The sequence below is a fragment of the Gossypium arboreum genome, chromosome 2 (genome assembly GCF_025698485.1).
Source record: "Gossypium arboreum isolate Shixiya-1 chromosome 2, ASM2569848v2, whole genome shotgun sequence".
In the NCBI taxonomy this organism is placed as follows: Eukaryota; Viridiplantae; Streptophyta; class Magnoliopsida; order Malvales; family Malvaceae; genus Gossypium; species Gossypium arboreum.
The window spans coordinates 98578819-98599616 of NC_069071.1; positions in this window are offsets into that span (position 1 = coordinate 98578819).

Sequence of the window (20798 nt, forward strand, 5' to 3'; positions counted from 1 at the left end):
TTGGAGCTGGAGGGATTCAGAGTGGCCATGTGGACTGTTTAAAATAAGTGTTTATACCTTCACTTTTATTTTAGATTATTTCCTTTATGTTTTCGGGTTTTAATTTGTAATAAGGCCACTTTAATTATTTTTAACTGTTTGAAATTGAATAGCTCTAGGGCGCATTTTAAAAAGGTTACTTGATTTCAAAATATCGCGATAACAAAACAAGGCTTCAGCAACGAAAATGTTTTCAAAATTAATAACCTTTTCAAATGGTTTTAAATGAATTGGTTTTCCCTGAACAATCACTCAGTTAAAGTGTAGCAATGGTTGTGTGCATGTTTAGGATTAGATCCGTGAAGAGCTGGGTGCTTAGGCAGTCTAATTGACTCACCTCCTCTTTTCTAGCACCCTACCTGGTGCACAGCTTCCATTCACTTTAATCTTTAACGAAGATATTCTTTAAACACTAAGAAAGACTTTAGATAAAACATGACTTTTCTAGTAACGCTTCAATGTGACACGCCGGATTCGGTCGTAACGTCTGGGCCGGGTTTAGGGTGTTACAGATGGTAAGTATAAAAATGGCTTCTTCAAGCCCTAATTTTCGATTGGAGATGAAGAAATAAATATGAATATACTTTTGTTTTATTTCTTTTAAGCTTATTTACAAATTTACTTATTTAACCTTAATTAATAAACATTATAATCACTTATTATAAGCCCATAATAGTCCACTCATAATTAAAATGGTCTAATTACCACTTAAGGACTCTTACTTTAATGTTCCATAGCTATTTAATACCTTTATCTATTAGAACATCACTTTTTCACTTTACGCGATTTAGTCCTTTTTCTCTAATTTAGCATTCAAACGATAAAATTACTTCACAAAACTTTCACACATACATGCTATCATGCTATAAACATTAAAATAATAATAAAATAAATATTTCAATTTCAGACTTGTGGTTCTGAAACCACTGCTCCGATTTGACTAAAAATGGGTTGTTACAATGATGATGAAATTAGTTCGATTGTTGTTCCTATATCCATTAAGCTTGCTTAAGGTCTATGCTTCATTTTAGCTTTGCTCTATTTGAGAAATATCTACAAATGTTTGGATTATACCACTCAAAAACAGAAATCTTGGTTGGTTGGTGTAAGATTTTAACTTATGTCGACATTTCCTTCATTCAAATGTGTCTGTAGGAAAGGTTTAGTTCTTGAGCCCCTCCACCTAATCCATGTCCTTCTTCTATTACCTTTTTTAGAACATTTGTGAGAAATAACTATAAATCTTGGATATGGCATAATTGGAAGTCCAAAGGAAATAAGATTAAGGTACTTAATATTTTTACGAAATTACTTAGCATCTATACATGAAAGAAATAAATGGTTATGGTAATCAAAGTGTTATTTAGTCATGCCTAGGAAACCTCATCCTACAAAACTGAACAAGCAAGAAATAAAGTTCTTTCTTTTGGTGAATTCACTATAGTACCCTTTATGATTGAAAACTCCAGTGTTGGGACCAATAGAGAATCACACTCAATGGAGGTATATTCGATGTGTAGAGTAGCTCACCAATTTTGATATGATCAAATGGCTCTTTGTAAACCTCTTTCACCTTTAGATGTTGATTTCTCGTATTTTATTATTTCTCGTATTTTATTTTTAAGTTTTTTTTTTACAAAAATAAATAAGAGTAAAGAAACCAAAAGTTATGTTCTATCAGCATTTGATCAGGTTACTTATTGTAGTTTTGGTTGGATTACTTATTGAGGTCAGTGCATGTCTGATTGGTCAAGATTTTGCACTCTTTTAGTTGATTTAAGGAAACAATTTAAGTTTTCAATCATTACTCAGAGTGACATATATTTATGCTTGGAAGTTTTATATGCTCACAATGTCACTGAAAGTGCTTTACACCATAACTTTAGCTCTTCATGGACCATCCTACTAACAATTTTAATTAGGGTTTTATTAGTAGCTTTAGCTTGGCCATTTCATTTGGGATAGTAGGGGAATGACATCACATCATCAACATCATACAAAGCAAGTAGTTCTCTCACCTTAGAATTGATAAAAGGAGTTCTATTATTGAAAGGATTCTATTAGGCATTCCAAATCGACATATAATGTTCTCTTTGATGAAATTTTCCACAACCAGGCTTGTTGTATTCTTCAAAGGAATTATTTCAACCCATTTAGTGAAACACTCTATTGCTCCTAGTAGCCATGTGTAACCTTTGGATGTAGGATTGATATGACCAATCAAATCAAATGCCTAAGTACAAAATCTTCATAGAATAGATATAACATGAAGCTCTACTGCTAGAGCATGTACGGCATTTCCATGAACTTGGCATTGGTGATGTAATGACCTAAAGTTTATGAGTATCGAAAAAGTGTATTTCCGGGTTACCATTTGTATAAGATTAATTCGTAAATATTTATTAGAAATATTTACGAAGTTAGTAGTGTCATTAATTAGATTTTTTGCTAAGCGAATTAGCTTGAATTAAGGCTAAGTTAGTGAAAGGACTAGATTGAATATAGGGTAAAAGTTTAATTCTAGAGTAAAGAAAAGTGAATGGACTAAATTAGTAAATAAACCAAAAGGGACAAATGTATGGTATAAATTAATACATTTGTAATAATTGTATTTATACAAATGTAAAATATATATGTATTTACTTATATTTTAAGTATAAGATATTTAATTATATAATATATAATAATAATAATAATAATATAATAGTTAAAATAAATAAAAGAAACAAAATAGAAATAGAAAGAACAGAGAATGAAAACGAAATAGAAAGGAAAGAAAAATAAGGTTTTGAGGTTTGAAGCTTAATTGGTAAGTCAATTTAGTCCCTTTTCTTGTAATTTTGATGTTTTTGGAATCCTAGAATAAAGGCCTACTTGAATTATGTTGAAGTTTAGAAAGTTAGTGAATTAATTAAGTTGAACAATTGAATGAATTATGAGATAAAGTGATAGAAATTCAAGTTAGAAGTGGGAGAAGAATTGAATTGTAAAAAGAGATATAAGTTTTGTTATAGTAGGGACTAAATTTTCTAAATTGTAGAATTGATGTTTTATACTAAATATTAAGAGTTGAAACTTGTTTAAGGTAGGTATTAAATTGAAATATGAGATTTAATTGAAGAGAAAGAATGGTTATGGTGGAAGGACTAAATTGGAATTTATGTAAAAGTTACATGGAAAATAGAAGAGTGTGTTATCAAATGATATGTATTGATGATTTTAAATATTAATTTTTTTCGTAGCCAACATAGCACCGGGAACATCATCAAAGAAGGGAAAAGAGAAAGTGAGCGAAGATAATGAATAAACTCGAGAACCAGGGTTTGTACTTCTATAAACTGAGCTTTTAAGTTAAAAGTTGTATGTTTTGCTTTATTATGTATGGTAAGTAAATTAAAGGTAAGTATTGTTAAATTTGAAATGTATTAATTGTTATACAAAAATTTGAAAGTGAAATGAAAACCCTATTAACAGTGTCGGGATAGTCGGATATAGTTTGCATACCATAGGATTAGAAGTGTTTAGGGATATTCCGACTTTGTATCGATGAGGCACTACAAGTGTCAACTACTGTTACTATTTTGGGTTCGTTCTGATGAGGTACTCGTATCGCCATCGCTCATCATTCTCAAGTATTCTTTATTCATTATTACTATTATATTCTTTATTACGATGTATTCCGGTTTCGACCGATATCGGCCGATAAAACACTGTATACTATCCTGGTGTGTGGGTTTGGATCCATGTATTTGTCTAGGTCTGAGTTATGTTAATAGGGGTAAATTACAGCACTGAAGACTGAATGATACTGACTAAATTAAATATCTTACTGGTTTCGACTCTAATGATAAATGATGTTATGAAATGAAGACAATTAATTGAATGGTCATGATGTGTTTATTTATTGGATTCTATGGTTTAAGTATAAATGCATAAATTAAGTTTTGGTTTATAGAAATACTACTAAGTGTATATTCAGCGTACGGTTTGTTTCTGTACGTAGGTTAGGTACAAACGTAATTAACGTCTCAGCATCTAAGCCAACTCCCGAACTCAAATACTTGGTGATGTTTCTTAACCTAAAGAATGGCATGTACCTAGGTTGTTTTGATGTTATTTTATGTATAAAAGATATTAGTAAAGAATGTTGATAGTTGGCTCATAATATAAAGTGTATGATATAATATAGTTCATTTTAATCTAATTTCAATGGTTCTTATAAATAAAATACATATGGCAGAATGTTGTACTAGTGGTTTTAGTGTGTATTAGATATGTTTAATCATGTTTTGGACTGGTTGAAAGATTATATTTTAAATTGCTTGCTATTCAAGGTGTGCAGGGTTGGTAAATTTGAACTATAAGGTTCATTTTGAGTCCACACGGCATGTCACACAGGCTTGTGATTAGACCATGTGAGACACACGGCTTGCACAGGGGCATGTTGATAGACCATGTGTCCCCTGCATCTTTAAATGTGAAGTCAGGATAGTACACAGGCAAAAGACACAGTCGTGTGTCTTCGTCGTGTGAAGGACACGGGTTTCAAGCATGGTCGTGTGTCAAAATCATGTGAAAATGGCTTAAAAATGGTAAAAAAAATAGTTTACCACACGGCCTAGCCACATGGGCATGTGCCCATTTGTTGCTTAAGAAATTGCAAGTCAGAATTGCCCACGGGTTGGCCACACGGGCGTGTGCCCCTAACTTCAAGAAATTTTTTTAAAGTTTTCTAAAGTTACCGGTTTAGTTTGAAATCATTTCTAAAGCATATAATGAGCTCCGTAGGCCCATATTTGAAATTTTATGGTGAAATTTCAAAAGTTTTGATTTGGAAAGAAATTTTATGACTCAATTTTGTATAAATGCTAGTGTATAAGTCCGATAATGCCTCGTAACCCTATTTCGGTGATAGATACGGGTTAGGGGTGTTACATTTAGTGGTATTAGAGCTATTCAAGTTGAGCCTATTCTTGGACTAAATCGAGCTTGAAATTGAGTCTAGAGGTACATGTCATTATTAAATTAAATTTGAGTCGGGATTGGATGTTGAATTATATATATTGATTAAACTGTTTTTATTTTATAGTGTTAAAGATGTCTGACGAAAGAATTGAAGAAACTGATCAAGAAATGTATAGTGAAGATAATGAACCGTATGATATGAATGAATCGGAGTCTGCAACTCCAAGTGTAAACCCGGTAGGTAACCAACAGTTAAATACTAGAAGGGGTGGTACTAGTGAAAGAGATAATGCAAAATTACTCAGAGTAATAGTTGATGCTCTTCAAAGAGCAATGGGAACCATACCTGTAACGACTACTACTTCTACTACTCGATAAGCCCCGATTAAAGAACTGCATAAATATGGAGCTACTGAATTTTTGGGTTTGAAGGGAGATGATCCATCAAAAGTCAAAAATTGGTTGGAAACTACAAAGAGAATTTTGAAGCAACTCGAATGTACCCCACAGGAAAGTCTAATGTGTGTCGTTTCTTTACTGCAAGAAGAAGCGTATGTATGGTGGGAAACAGTAATTCAAAGTGTATCAGAAGAACAAATAAGTTGGGATTTCTTTCAAAGAGAATTTTAGAAAAATTATTTGGGGGAAATGTGCATGGAAGATAGAAAACAGGAGTTTTTAACATTAAAACAAGGTAAAATGTCTGTAGTAGATTATGAACGGGAATTTTTGAGACTAAGTCAATATGCAACTGAATTTGTGCTGACTGAAGCTGACAGATGCAAACGATTTTTGAGAGGGTTGCGTGATGAATTTAGACTATAGTTGATGCCACTTAGAATTACTAAATTTTCAGATCTTATGGAAAGAGCTAAGAAGATTGAATAGGTACTGGGGAAAAATAAGAAGTCTGGAGCTGCTCGTTCAACTGAAAAATGTCCTAGAACTACTAGTTCAAGTCCACAACCTAAACGGTCAAAGGAACCTCGAGGTAATTAGAGATTCAGCACTAGGTCTGAAATAGGTGATAGAAGTCGAAGAAAATAGATAACTGTATCCACTGGTAGTGTTAAAAGTCTAAATCAGCATACTGAAATTCCAGAATATGAACACTGTGGGAACAGACATAGAGATGAGTGTAGAAGATTAACTGGGGATTGTTTCCTATGTGAATCCACTAATCATTTTGTAAAGGATTGTTCGAAGATTAGTAAGGTAGCACCAACGTATCAGAAAGATCTAAATTTGCTTCCAAAAGTTAGGGGTCAGGCCGAAGTAGTTCAGTTGCTAGAGGAGGTACTAGAAGAATTAGTGAAAATGCTATACAACAATCTGAAGTAAGAGCTCCGGTCTGAGCATATGTTGTAAGAACTCGAGATGAGGAAGATGCTCATGATGTAGTGACAAGTATATTCTTATTACATTCAGAACCCGTTTATGTTTTAATAGATCCAGGATCGTCACATTTCCATGTTAATACAAAACTAGTTGAGACGGGAAATTTAAAACCTGAATTATCTAGAATAACGATAGAAGTGTCTAGTCTATTGGGGCAAACTATGTTAGTGAATCAGATATGTCGAAGATGTCCATAAATGATTTAGGATAAAATCTTTTCTGTTGATATGTTGACCACGCCATTCAGCGACTTTGACATTATACTGGGTATGGATTGGCTATCAAAACATGGAATAATTTTGGACTGTTATAAAAAAAAATTCACTGTTCAGAATGAAGGTGGTGATTGGACTGAAGTAAATGGTATTCGGACCAGTGGGACAGTTCGTGTTATTTCAGCAATTAAGCTAGTAAACTCCTTTATCAAGGGTGTGCCATTTTCTTAGCATATGTTATTAGTCCCGATTCAACTGAAAGTCAGTGCAGTAAAATTTGAACTGTATGTAAATTTCCTAAAGTATTTCCTGAAGAATTGTCTGGATTACCTCCTGATCGGGAAGTTAAATTTGCGATTGAAGTATACCCGGGTACGGATCCGGTGTCAATACCTCTATATCGAATGTCATCTATTAAGTTGAAGGAGTTGAAGATACAACTACAAGATTCATTGGACCAAGGGTTTATACGACCTAGTATGTCACCGTGGGGAGCTCCAGTGTTATTCATTAAAAAGAAATATGGTTCGATGTGGTTGTGTATTGATTATCAATAGTTGAATAAGGTGACTATCAAGAATAAATACTTATTACCTCGCATTGATGATTTATTTGATCAACTAAAAAGAGCTTCTGTATTTTTTAAAATTGATTTGAGGTCGGGACATTATCAACTAAAGGTAAAAGAGAGTGATGTATGGAAGACAGCATTCCGTACATGGTATGGACATTATGAATTTTTGGTGATGCCATTTGGATTAACAAATGCTCCGGTTGCTTTTATGGATCTTATGAATTGGATTTTTTAGCCATATTTGGATCAATTCATAGTGGTTTTTATTGATGATATTCTAGTATATTCAAAGTCTGAAACTGAACATGAACAGCATCTTCGAATTGTTTTGCAAATATTGCGAGAAAAGTAATTGTATAGGAAATTGAGTAAGTATGAGTTTTGGTTATCAGAGGTTGTATTTCTTGGTCATGTAGTATCAGCAGACAGGATTAGAGTAGATCCAAAGAAGATTGAAGCCATAATTCAGTGGAAAATTCCCAAAAATGTATCAGAGGTATGTAGTTTCCTTGGGTTGGCCGGATATTATTGAAGCTCTGTGAGTGGATTTTCAAAGATAGCTTTATCGATGACAAAGTTGCTATAAAAGAATGTTTCGTTTGTTTGGAATGAACAATGTCAAAAAATTTTTGAAACATTAAAGCAAATGTTAACAGAAGAACCAATATTGACTTTACCAAAGTTGGGAAAAGATTTTGTTGTGTACAATAATGCTTCTTTAAATGGTCTCGAATGAGTATTGATGTAAAGTGGAAAGGTAATTGCTTATGCTTCACGAAAATTGAAACCACATGAACGTAACTATCTGACTCATGATCTGGAATTAGCAGCGGTGATTTTTTCTCTAAAAATTTGGAGACATTATCTGTATGGTGAGAAGTGTTATATCTACAGTGATCATAAAAGTCTTTAGTATCTTCTGACATAGAAATAATTGAATTTGAGACAGCGTCGATGGATAGAACATTTAAAAGATTATGATTGTGTTATTGACTATCATTTGGATAAAGCTAATGTGGTAGCTGACGCATTAAGTAGAAAGGCTGCAACTGAATTGAGAGCAATGTTTGCACAACTCAGTATTATTGATGATGGAAGTCTTCTGGCTGAATTGAGAGTAAAACCAGTAATGTTTGATCAAATCAGAACAACACAGTTAGAAGATGAAAAGCTAATGAAGAAGAGAGAGATGGTGCAGAATGATATGATAGTGATGAGCATAATTGTTTGAAATATCAGAGTCGACTTTGTATTCCAACTACTTCAAAGTTGAAAGAGTTAATACTCCAAGAAGCACATGACAGTTCTTTTGCATTACATCCCGGAGGAACAAAGATGTACTGTGATTTACGGGAACTGTATTAGTGTCCAGGTATGAAAAAAGATATAGTGGAATATGTAGCTAAATGTTTAACATGTCAACGAGTTAAAGCTGAACATCAAGTTCTGACTGGATTACTTCAGCCTATTAATATTCCTGAATGGAAATGGGACTACATCACGATGGACTTTGTAACCAAGTTACCGTTGTCAGCAAGTAAGAAAAATGCTATTTGGGTGATTGTTGATTGGCTCACAAAGTCAGCTCATTTTATAGCAGTCAAAACGGATTGGACACTACAGAAATTAGCAGAAACTTATATCTGGGAAATTGTGAGATTACATGGTATTCCTGTATCGATAATTTTTGACCGGGGTCCACGGTTTACATCGAGGTTCTAGAAATAGTTGCATGAGTCTCTTGGTACTGGACTTCATTTTAGTACACCTTTTCATCCACTGACTGATGGACAGTCAGAACGAGTGATTCAGATTTTAGAAGGCATGCTCTGAGCTTGTATCATTGATTTTGAATCAGGTTGAGAAAATTATTTATTGTTAGCTGAGTTTGTATATAATAATAGTTACCAATCAAGTATTCAAATGGCACCATATGAAGCTCTATATGGTCAGATATGTCGATCACCAGTATGTTGGATGAAATTGAATGAAAGAAAAGTGGTTGGTCCAAAGTTGATTCAAGAAATGGAATGCACTGTTAGAAAGATTCAAGAAAGCTTGAAAGTAGCTTTTGATAGGCAGAAATCGTACGCAGATCTGAAACGACGGGACATTGAGTACTCAATTGGAGTCAAAGTGTTTCTTAAAGTCTCTCCTTGGAATAAAATCTTGAGATTTGGTTGGAAGGGTAAATTGAGTCCACAATATATTAGACCGTGTGAGGTTATGGAAAGAGTTGGACCGGTAGCATACCGTTTAGCTTTGCCTGCTGAATTATAGAAGATTCATGATGTTTTCTATATTTCTATGCTAAGAAGATACAGACCTGATCCTTCTCATATGATTTCAACTGAGGATATAGAGATTCGACTTGATTTATCATATGAAGAAGAACCAGTTAAAATACTGGCACGTGAGGTAAAGGAATTATGAAATAAACGAGTTCCCTTAGTAAAAGTGTTGTGGAGAAGTCATAATATTGAAGAAGCAACGTGAGAACCAGAGGATACAATGAGATCACAGTACCCCCGTCTCTTTTCAGATAAATTTCGAAGACGAAATTTATTAAGAGAGGGAGAAATGTAATGACCTAAAGTTTATGATTATTGAAAAAGTGTATTTTCGGGTTACCATTTGTATAAGATGAATTCGTAAATATTTATTAGAAATATTTACAAAGTTAGTAGTGTCATTAATTAGATTTTTGGCTAAGCGAATTAGCTTGAATTAAGGCTAAATTAGTGAAAGGACTAGATTGAATATAGGGTAAAAGTTTAATTATAGAGTAAAGAAAAGTGAAGGGACTAAATTAGTAAATAAACCAAAAAGGGGACAAATGTGTGGTATAAATTAATACATTTGTAATAATTGTATTTATACAAATGTAAAATATATATGTATTTACTTATATTTTAAGTATAAGATATTTAATTATATAATGTATATTATTATAATAATAATATAATAGTTAAAATAAATAAAAGAAACAAAATAGAAAAAGAAAGAACAGAGAATGAAAACGAAATAGAAAGGAAAGAAAAAGAAAGGAAAAATAGGGTTTTGAGGTTTGAAGCTTAATTGGTAAGTCAATTTAGTCCCTTTTCTTGTAATTTTGATGTTTTTGGAATCCTAGAATAAAGGCCTACTTGAATTATTTTGAAGTTTAGAAAGTTAGTGAATTTTTAGATGTTAATTGAGTTGAACAATTGAATGAATTATGATATAAAGTGATAGAAATTCAAGTTAGAAGTGGGAGAAGAATTTAATTGTAAAAAGAGATATAAGTTTTGTTTTAGTAGGGACTAAATTTTCTAAATTGTAGAATTGATGTTTTATACTGAATATTAAGAGTTGAAACTTGTTTAAGGTAGGTATTAAATAAAAATATGAGATTTAATTGAAGAGAAAGAATGGTTATGGTGGAAGGACTAAATTGGAATTTATGTAAAAGTTACATGGAAAATAGAAGAGTGTGTTATCAAATGATATGTATTGATGATTTTAAATATTAATTTTTTAGTAGCCAACATAGCACCGGGAACATTATCAAATAAGGGAAAAGAGAAAGTGAGCGAAGATAACGAATAAACTCGAGAACCAGGGTTTGTACTTCTATAAACTGAGCTTTTAAGTTAAAAGTTGTATGTATTGCTTTATTATGTATGGTAAGTAAATTAAAGGTAAGTATTGTTAAATTTGAAATGTATTAACTATTATACAAAAATTTGAAAGTGAAATGAAAACCCTATTAACAGTGTCGGGCTAGTCGGATATAGTTGGCATGCTATAGGATTGGAAGTGTTCAGGGATATTTTGACTTTGTGTCGATGAGGCACTATAAGTGTCAACTACTATTACTGTTCTGGATTCATTCCGATGAGGTACTCTGTGTACCGCTACTGCTACTATTACTATTACTATTATGGTGTATTCCGGTTTCAGCCGATAAAACACTGTATACTATCCCGGTGTGTAGGTTGGATCCGTGTATCCGTCCAGGTCCGATTATGTTAATAGGGGTAAATTACAGCACTGAAGACTGAATGATACTAACTGAATTAAATATCTTACTGGTTTCGATTCTAATGACAATTGATGTTATGAAATGAAGAAAATTAATTGAATATTCATATATGTTTATTTATTGGATTCTATGGTTTAAGTATAAATGCATAAATCAAGTATTGGTTTATAGAAATATTACTGAGTGTATACTCAGCGTATGGTTTGTTTCCATGAGCATGTTAAGTACAAATGTAACTAACGTCTCATAATCCAAGCCAACTCCCAAACTCAAATACTTGGTGATGTTTCTTAACCTAAAGAATGGCATGTACCTAGGTTGTTTTGATGTTATTTTATGTATAAAAGATATTAGTAAAGAATGTTGATAGTTGGCTCATAATATAAAGTGTATGATATAATATAGTGCATTTTGATCTAATTTCAATGGTTCTTATAAATAAAATACATATGATAGAATGTTGTACTAGTGGTTTTAACGTGTATTAGATATGTTTAATCATGTTTTGGATTGGTTGAAAGATTGTATTTTAAATTGCTTGCTATTCAAGGTGTGCAGTTGTAACGCCCCAATTTTTGGGTTTTGTGTTTCTGTGATTTTTAAAATTTGTGTGTGTTCTGGTTGGTTAATATATATATATTAATAGGTTAAAGGGCCTTTGAAAGGCCCAAACTTAAGTTAATCCGTGGTAGTCTTCGGAATTTTAATTTTATGAACAGGTGATGCAATTGGCGTTTGGGCTTTTAAGAGTAAAGGGGTAAAAGATGACACAAAAAGGAGTGTGGTGTAGTGGCAAGGTGGTGCCACTTACGGGACAAGTAAATGATGCCATAGAAGAAGCAAGGGGTCCAAGGTTCAAGTCTTGGCTCTTGCAATATATTTTGGTTTTTCTTTTAAATAAATCTGGAAGCAAGTAGGTGCGCTTTAAAGTTTAATGTGTTGGATTTATGACACAAATGAGTTGATGGCCTAGTGGTGGTGGCGTGAGTTGGCATGTGAGAGGACTTTGGTTCTAATCCCTTGGCACGCAGAGGTTGATTATTTTGCTATGTTAGGACGGCAAGAGTTGGTGTTGGTTTTAAACTCTGGTGATGGAGGGATCCCACATCGGGAAGCTAACATAAGAGTAGATGGAGAGCTGGCTTTAAATAGAGCAAACTATGAGGAGAGTAGGCATACCCTTCTTGGCTGATCCCTTTCGCTTTGTGACGTGTTCGTTTGGGTTGGACGTCAGCTAAGAGTGTTTGGAGCGCGGATTAACAGCAGTCTCCTAACAAGATTATCGCGTGGGAGATATCGTCATCAATCGTCATCAACCAGGTGTGTAAACGACATCCTCCCTTAGACTTAATCGGTAAAAGTCGAAATACCAAAACGTTGGTATTTTGTGAACTTCATGACGTCTGGCCTTCGTGAACGATTGTTAATGAATATGGTGCATTTGGATGATTAGAGTGCAGATTGTGCATTTTCGTGCACAACGGTATTTTTGGGCTTAATGGGCCGAAAACGGGCCAATGGGCCAACGGGCCCACTTTGGTAAAAAGACGAGGTAAGTATTTCTGATTACTTGGTAAATGTTAGAATGAGCATGAAACCTTAGCAATAGGTAATAATTACTGAAATACCCTTATGCATGCAAAATTACGATTTTACCCCTAGTGTTATTTTTTTCTGAAAAGCATGATGTTCTGTTTCTGTATACGTATGCCATGACATATTATTTCTGTTGCATGAGACATGGGTTTATATTGATGGAGGAAGCGTTCTGGTAGCCTCGCTGCAATCTGGTGGCCTCGCCATATATATCTGTTCTGGTAACTTCGTCACAATATCTGGCAGCCTCGCTGCGATCTGGTGGTTTCGCCACATATATATATCTGTTCTGGTGGCCTAGCCACAATGTCTGTATCTGGTGACTTCGTCACAATATCTGGCAGCCTTGCTGTAATTTCTATGGTGTGTAGCGGTTGGATGGGTCGAGTAGTCTCCCCACATGGTGTAAGGCTGGTACGGGGGTGTTATGGATGGATTTGGGTTAGGATTTCTGCATTCATAATATATTTGTTCTGTATCTGCTATGGGCCTATGGGTTTCATTCTGATATCTGTACTGGGCCAAGGCCCAGATAAGTCTGACTCTAAGGTTTGATCTGTTTTGGGCTATGGTTGGGTTATGTTACACACTGAGTTTACCGAACTCACCCTTTATTTTCATCTCTGCAGGAAATCTCAATCATAGTGGGCTTGGAGCCACAAGGGATTCGGAGTGGCCACATTATCTGCAAAGTTGGTTTTTTTAAGTTAGTTTATTTTTATTATTTTTATAGTCTGATTTAATTTTGGGTTTTGAGTTGTAATAAGGCCGCTATTTAAATTTCTTTTTCCGCTATGGTTTTATTTTCTGATTATATTTATACTATGTCGAAACTGCTAGGGGTAGGCTGCGCGGGTTTTCAAAATTAATAAATGTTTCCAAGACTCAACAAGCACAACAAATGGATAGCCTAAAGATTGATAAACCGGTTTTTCATTCAACCGCTGTTTTTACAAAGACCACCCCAATCACTTAAACCAACGAATGCATTCTAAGTCGCAAGTCTATGTGACACGTCAGATCTGGCCATAACTCTGGGCCGGGTTTGGGGTGTTACAGCAAGGTTGGTAAATTTGAACTATAAGGTTCATTTTGTGTCCACACGGGTATGTGATCAGACCATATGAGACACACGGCTTGCACACGGGCATGTTGATAGACCGTGTGTCCCCTGCATCCTTAAATGTGAAGTCAGTATAGTACACGAGCAAAAGACACAGTCGTGTGTCTTAGTCATGTGAAGTACACGGGTTTCAAGCATGGTTGTGTGTCAAAATCGTGTGAAAATGGCTTAAAAATGGTGAAAAATCAGTTTACCACACGGCCTAGCCACATGGGCGTGTGCCCAGGCCGTGTGCCCCTTTATTGCTTAAGAAATTGTAAGTCAGAACTACCCACGTGCTGGCCACACGGCCATGGGAGCCGCACGGGAGTGTGCTCCTAACTTCAAAAAATTTTTTTAAAGTTTTCTAAAGTTACCGGTTTAGTTCCAAATCATTTCTAAAGCATGTAATGGGCTCCGTAGGCCCATATTTGAAATTTTATGGTGAAATTTCAAAAGTTTTGATTTAGAAAGAAAATTTATGACTCGGTTTTGTATAAATGCTAGTGTATAAGTCCGCTAATGCCTCGTAACCCTATTTCAGTGACGGATACAGGTTAGGGGTGTTACAGGTGGTACTTCCTTTCATAACTAAATGCATTTGTTTCCACAATAGGCTAATAGTACCTAATGTCTAAGAGTTTCTAGTAAAAGTTTCAACCTTCTTCATGTTCTCCACTGCTTCGACCATGTACTTCTTCCAATAATGGATGTATTTCAGCTGGAGAAACACACTTCAATGGTCTTCCTAAAAATAAGATTCAGAACAAATCTTTCTCATTCATGAAAAATATTTAAGCTTTTTAAAGTTGTCTTACATCATGATGATTTGTCGAAAGAAAACCATTTTTTAGATAGTCAATATAGGATTTATGTCAATCTCCTGCGTTTCCTATAAAGATGCATTCCCTAACATATGGAGGTTTAGCACATCTAGAACAAAACTTTTAGAGTTGTAACACGTCATTGGACATTGTTGGCCAAAAATACCTGACTCTTTGTAGTAGGCGATGTAATGGTGGACCTTTTTCTCCACACAGTTGTTCAAGATCTTTTTTCAATTTTTCTCCTACTTCATTATTGAAAACACACAATGATAATACTCCTCCAGTATCTTTGTGATAAAGAACACCATGGATTAACACAATGTGCTTCAACTCCTGAATATTAGTAGAAGTAGGATGAACCAACTTCTCAAAAACATAAACCTTCCAATATTCATCATCTTCATATTTTTTAGGACATACCAATTAACTTGCTGGGTAAGGCAAACTTTTTTTTATCACCGACATATTGATGTTCCTGTTCTTTTCGGGAATATGATTTTTTGAAGTTAGAATAGAAAGAGTATCAACATACCTGTCTATAGATATTGGGCTACGTTCACACCTTACATTTTGAAATTTCTTCCATAAGGCCTAAACAAGAGCTCTAGTAGAAGTTAACATTGGCTCCTTCAAATAAAATTCTCCATTAGTTTGTCTTACAATAAGAATGGAATCTCTACGAAGGGGTTCATGTTTTTCGATAAAAGTTGTGTGGAAATAGAAGACTTGAACTTGGCAATTTATACCTACTTGGTACTTTAAGTTTTTTTAAAAAAATTGTACGCCAACTTGGTACATTTTTTAGATATCTGATTAACACTGTTAATATACTTTGATATGGCATTAATGACCAATAGCATGGTGACATGTGGTAGTCTAACATTTTGACATGAAAAATAAAAATAAAAATATTTAAAATTTGAAAAAATATTTTTTACCATGTTTTGAAAATACTAGGTTACCATGTGTCACCATACTATTGGTAGTCAGTGCCATGTCAATGTATTTTAACAATGTTAGTTAGGTAGCTAAAAAATACCAAGTTGGCTTACGTTTTCTAAGTTTAGGTACTAGTTAGGTCAAAAAAAAGTTTACGTACCAAGTAGGTATAATTTTCTAAGTTCGTACTTTCATATATATTAACCCTAAATTATTTTTACTAATTTTAACTAAGTTACATGGTATTTATTATTAATTATTCATACTTGGTCAAGGACCAATCAATGATAATAAAGAGTATATTTTTAACATTTGAGAGAAATTAACCCAAAAATATGGAATGATAAAGTAATCAAATAAAATTCCATAGGACGTTTATTTATTTATTTTTATTAGTAATTACAGCGAAATGCTTTCTTGGACTAGCATATAATATACAATGAGTTGATTTTAGGTTTTTTTTCTTTTACTTGTTTAGAGAATTTGTTCTCAAAATTTTAGAATAATTAATATTTTTTAGAATGTAAAAGTATGTATTTGTGCAATTATAATTTATACTACCAAACATGATATTAGGAATTGCAATGTAATCATACTCTATCAATTAAACACGTTTAGGGAATTGGAATTTCTTGTAATTACAAGAGAGAGTAATTATTACTCTAGTAATTACACTTTCATCTATTTACTTTATGGTATCGAAACACACTTATAAAGTTTCTAGGCCTAAACGTTAACAAAAGAAATTAATATCAATGACACTGACGCAGTAAACGAGTTGTAGAACCTGATGGATGACAATTTCATGTTGGATTTTTGTTGCAAGGATCCTAGATCAGTGCGTATTCATCACCCCCATCATTCATTTTACACACCAATTAGAAGAAATCAAATTGTACACTTAACTAGCCCATCAAAGAAAAATGATGCAATGAATGAAAGGATTGAGGTGTGTTTAGGCTCATCTCACTAAAGGGCTTCATAAGCTTCAAACTTGTGATTTCCATTTCCATCGCTGGAGTTATAAATGGTGATGAAGGGTGTTGGCATGACTAAATCCCTTACCAACATGATACGAAGGCCACGAGGATAATACATTAAAAATGTGAGTGGGGTGAACTGTTATGTATGTGGCTTTGGGTTTGGCTAGAGAGGTTGGGTTGCTCGAAAACAACCTTTCTAATGTATTATTCAATGACTATATGGTACATGTCATTCCTTTACTTATGAATACTCTATTTTTAGATAGAACTACCTTTGGTCCATTGTCTGAACCATTGCATATATGACTCAAAGGGTAAGAAATTATCATCCTAGATAGTTTCCTCATATATAAAGCTGAGTTCATTAGACCTAGAGCTCAAATCACGATGCATGCTTTTTAGGACAACGTTTTTCTTACCCCCTCAGATTTTATCTTGTGAAGCTGACTGATATTTTGTGGATCTTTCGAAATACCTTTCACAAACCCAAACTTTGATTTCACTAGTGAGAGTGTTGCCACTCAATGATGTGGAAACAAATTATAGACACTGTGCCTTGAAAATATACAGCTCAAAAGTAGTCTAAAGTATAGTGGCAAACATCCTGTTGTCTAGGTATGGCATACATAAAACTAGATATTTATACATATACAATTATTTTCATTAATAAGAATAATGAATTGCATCGAATGTGAATACAACATCAACATACCTCTTCACTAGCTCATCAATCGGTTTCTTATTGCATCCTAGTAAAGTCCCTTCTATAACACGTATGATCCAAACAACCCTTACATTTGTTCAAAATTGTCAATGCCAAAAGGGATTATAAATGTTTGTAATTGAATACATCTTAAGATATTATATACAATTATACTTTTAACTTCTATGGAGAGGGAACTCCTATTGATGGGAAGGATAAATGTTAATCGTAACATTCGTATCTATTCCCATTTTTGAAAAAGTAGACATCAATCGTTTATTTCACTGATCAATTCTCAAGTTGCCCTATAAAGTGCCCTATATAAATATGTTAAATTTCAATTTAATGTACCAGATGTCTCAAAATACTCTAATAAAAGAAGATACATGGTATGGACCTTCTTGACAGACTTGTCAGGCAACAACATTCCTCTTACCATATAAAGTATTTGAGCTCTAACATATCAATCAATCTCATAGACTTGTCCGACAACAACATTCAACTTACCATATAAAGCATTTGAGCTCTAACATATCAACCAATCTCCTTCACAATTGCATTTGGTGGAAGGCTCAGTTTGGCAAGCCTTTTAAACCATTTGCATTTCACCCGATTCCCTTTCAATTTGTTCTCGTCCTTAAACAGAAGGACATCTAATAACCAATCTCACTCGTATGCAATGTCGATGTTAGTTGCTCCAATTACACTTGTCCATCGATTGGAATGTTGGTTATTAAAGCGATATCTTCTAGTATTATAATTTCTTCTCTACATGAAAAATGTAATGTAGGCATTTTCGACCCTCCATCTTTCTAATAAAGTGGAAAGCAACTCTAGTATCATAATAGACTTTGTCTTTATTGATGCCACATATAAACCAACACTCTTGAACCGGCCTACAATACGTCTATTGACCTTAGAGAATTTTAGATTATATCGAGTACAAATAACTTGATCTTTTTACTTTTTAAAATATGAAAAAAAAATTTAATTTTACAACATCTAAAAATATTTCTAAAAAGTTATAAAATTTTAAAAATTGAGTTGAAAATTTTACCATGTTGATGATATAATTTCCTAAAATCTTGATACAATCATTATTCTCCTAAAAAAACGTAAAAGATAAAATTTATTTTTGGGGAGTTTGAGAATATTTTTTGTTGGAAGAACAAAAAAGAAATAGGTGAGGTTTTTATTGGAGAGAGTTTGTTGTAATGGTTGTAAACTTCTTTGTATTCAATGGGTTACTCAGTACAAAGGACAAATAAAGGTTTTAGTCAGACTTCAGAATAAAGGTTTTAGTCAGACTTCACAATTTAGAATTGGACAATCATGAGTTGAATTTTTGTTTTTGGTACTGAATGAAGCGCTAAATTATAAGGGAAATTGAAAACAAGTCCTTACATCAGCACCAACTGTTGCCCATTTTATTGGCTCCATATATGCTATTAACATCGAGCCCATTTCTTCAAGGATATAAGCATTGTCTAGTCTTTTAATACCTTCAACTAGTGGCCTAATCTTATAGTTGTAAGTCGAAACCTTGCCCTCTAGGATATGTTGAAGCACTTTGCAGTTATTTTTCAGAATCTCACTTCTACTTCCCTCCTGTTTGCCTGAATCATTGCCTCACGAACCGCGAACAATGTTGCCTGTTGGAGGTCTTCTATTTACAATGTTTTATTAAACAGGAACATCAATTGTTCATTTCTATGCCTGCCCTTCCTTGTTCTCCTAGTAATCAGACTAAAGTAGTATTAAAACAATCTTATTTCAATCTTTGAAACCTCTCTCTTTTTCCTTTTGATTATGAATATTAAAGGCTCCTCTCCAACTATCGCTCAACTCCTTGGCTTTGTGAATTGTAGTTTCTACCTTAGCCTTTGTTCCCTGAAAATATCATTCATTTTTCTGCAACCATATGTTCCACAATATGCTTACTGCTTTGAATTTCAAAACCATGTCCTTTGACATCATGGAAGTATTGGTCCTTTGAAATCTCTAAAAATCATATTGTTGATTGTAGTTTAAAATCCTCTCTTAACATACACTCTTATAGTGATTTGACATCAATACATGTTAAGATATCTCTAAAAATATATATATTTAAATTACATCATAATAAATAATAAAAAATCACAATAATCAAGTTCAAACAACCAACGAAATCCGTTGGTGCAATGAAGAAAAAAGGAGGGTGAGCAATACTGCAGTACAACGATGTTAACTTACCGCATCTAGAAGGTAAGTTATACTCGAACTTTGACATCCAAAATATTTAGATGAACCAAAATCGGCTACGGCAATTGCCGGGCACATTATAATTCCATAATATATGTATATGTATATTTTAGAAAGAAAAAAAAAAGGAAAAGGGGTTGGCGCTCCAAAAATGTGTGTTTTCTTCCTTATTCACCTCGAGAAAACTGGAAGTGGAGACAGGTGGGCTCCGCGTGGCATGATAGAAGTGGTCGACATCACTTCTTGAGATCCACGTCATTCCTTTTCACTTTTTCTATCTTTTTCTTTTTTCTTTTTGGTTTAAATCTTTCTTTTCACTAAACTTTAATAATATGATTTTTATTTTAATAACCAAAGTGTAACTCTATTTGAGGGTTTCGACTAATTTAAGAATTTTATTATTCGATCATTCAATAATATTCTATATTAGATCAAAACATTTTATTTAATCAGATTAGTATTATAAAATAATGAAAATAGGAATAATGATATCAATTGACAAATACTAGACTAAATTATAATGTTTTATGTAGAGGATATTTATCTTTTTTCTAATGCATAGTAATATTGACAACGAATTATATGTGTTACAAGTCATGAATTAAAATTTATGACCAATACTTGCATAAGTTTTATAAAGGTGAATTAATTAATGTTGAATTAATCGATTAAGTGAAACATAAGAAAAAATCTATTTATTTAAAATTTTGGTGGCTCAATAAAATATTACAGTAAAATTAAAGTTACAAAAGTAAATATTGTAAAATTTAAGGGATAATATTGTATAGAGTTTAAATCATTTAAGACTCTTATTTTGTAGATAGACACTAACTTCAGTTATTGATATAACTCAATCTGTATCGTTGGATTTGAGAGAGCTTGATCATAAATAGAGATATTTACTTCATTTGTAATAATTTCATTCATAGTTATTGAATATATTTGAGAGCATCTACTTAAACATTTTATTTGCATTATTTTTTGTGGCTTTTTAGTTTTTTTGTTGATCATTCGCTTTAAGTTTGTTTCCGCTTTATTTCGATACTTTGGAGAATTTGCTTTGTGAATTTTTAAGTTTGAAAGTAAGTCTAATTTAAACAAATTTGAAAATAAGAAATTGTCAATACCATACGAGTTATGAGACTAAAAATCTAATCTCGTAAAATAAACACATGATTGAAGGTGAAATTTA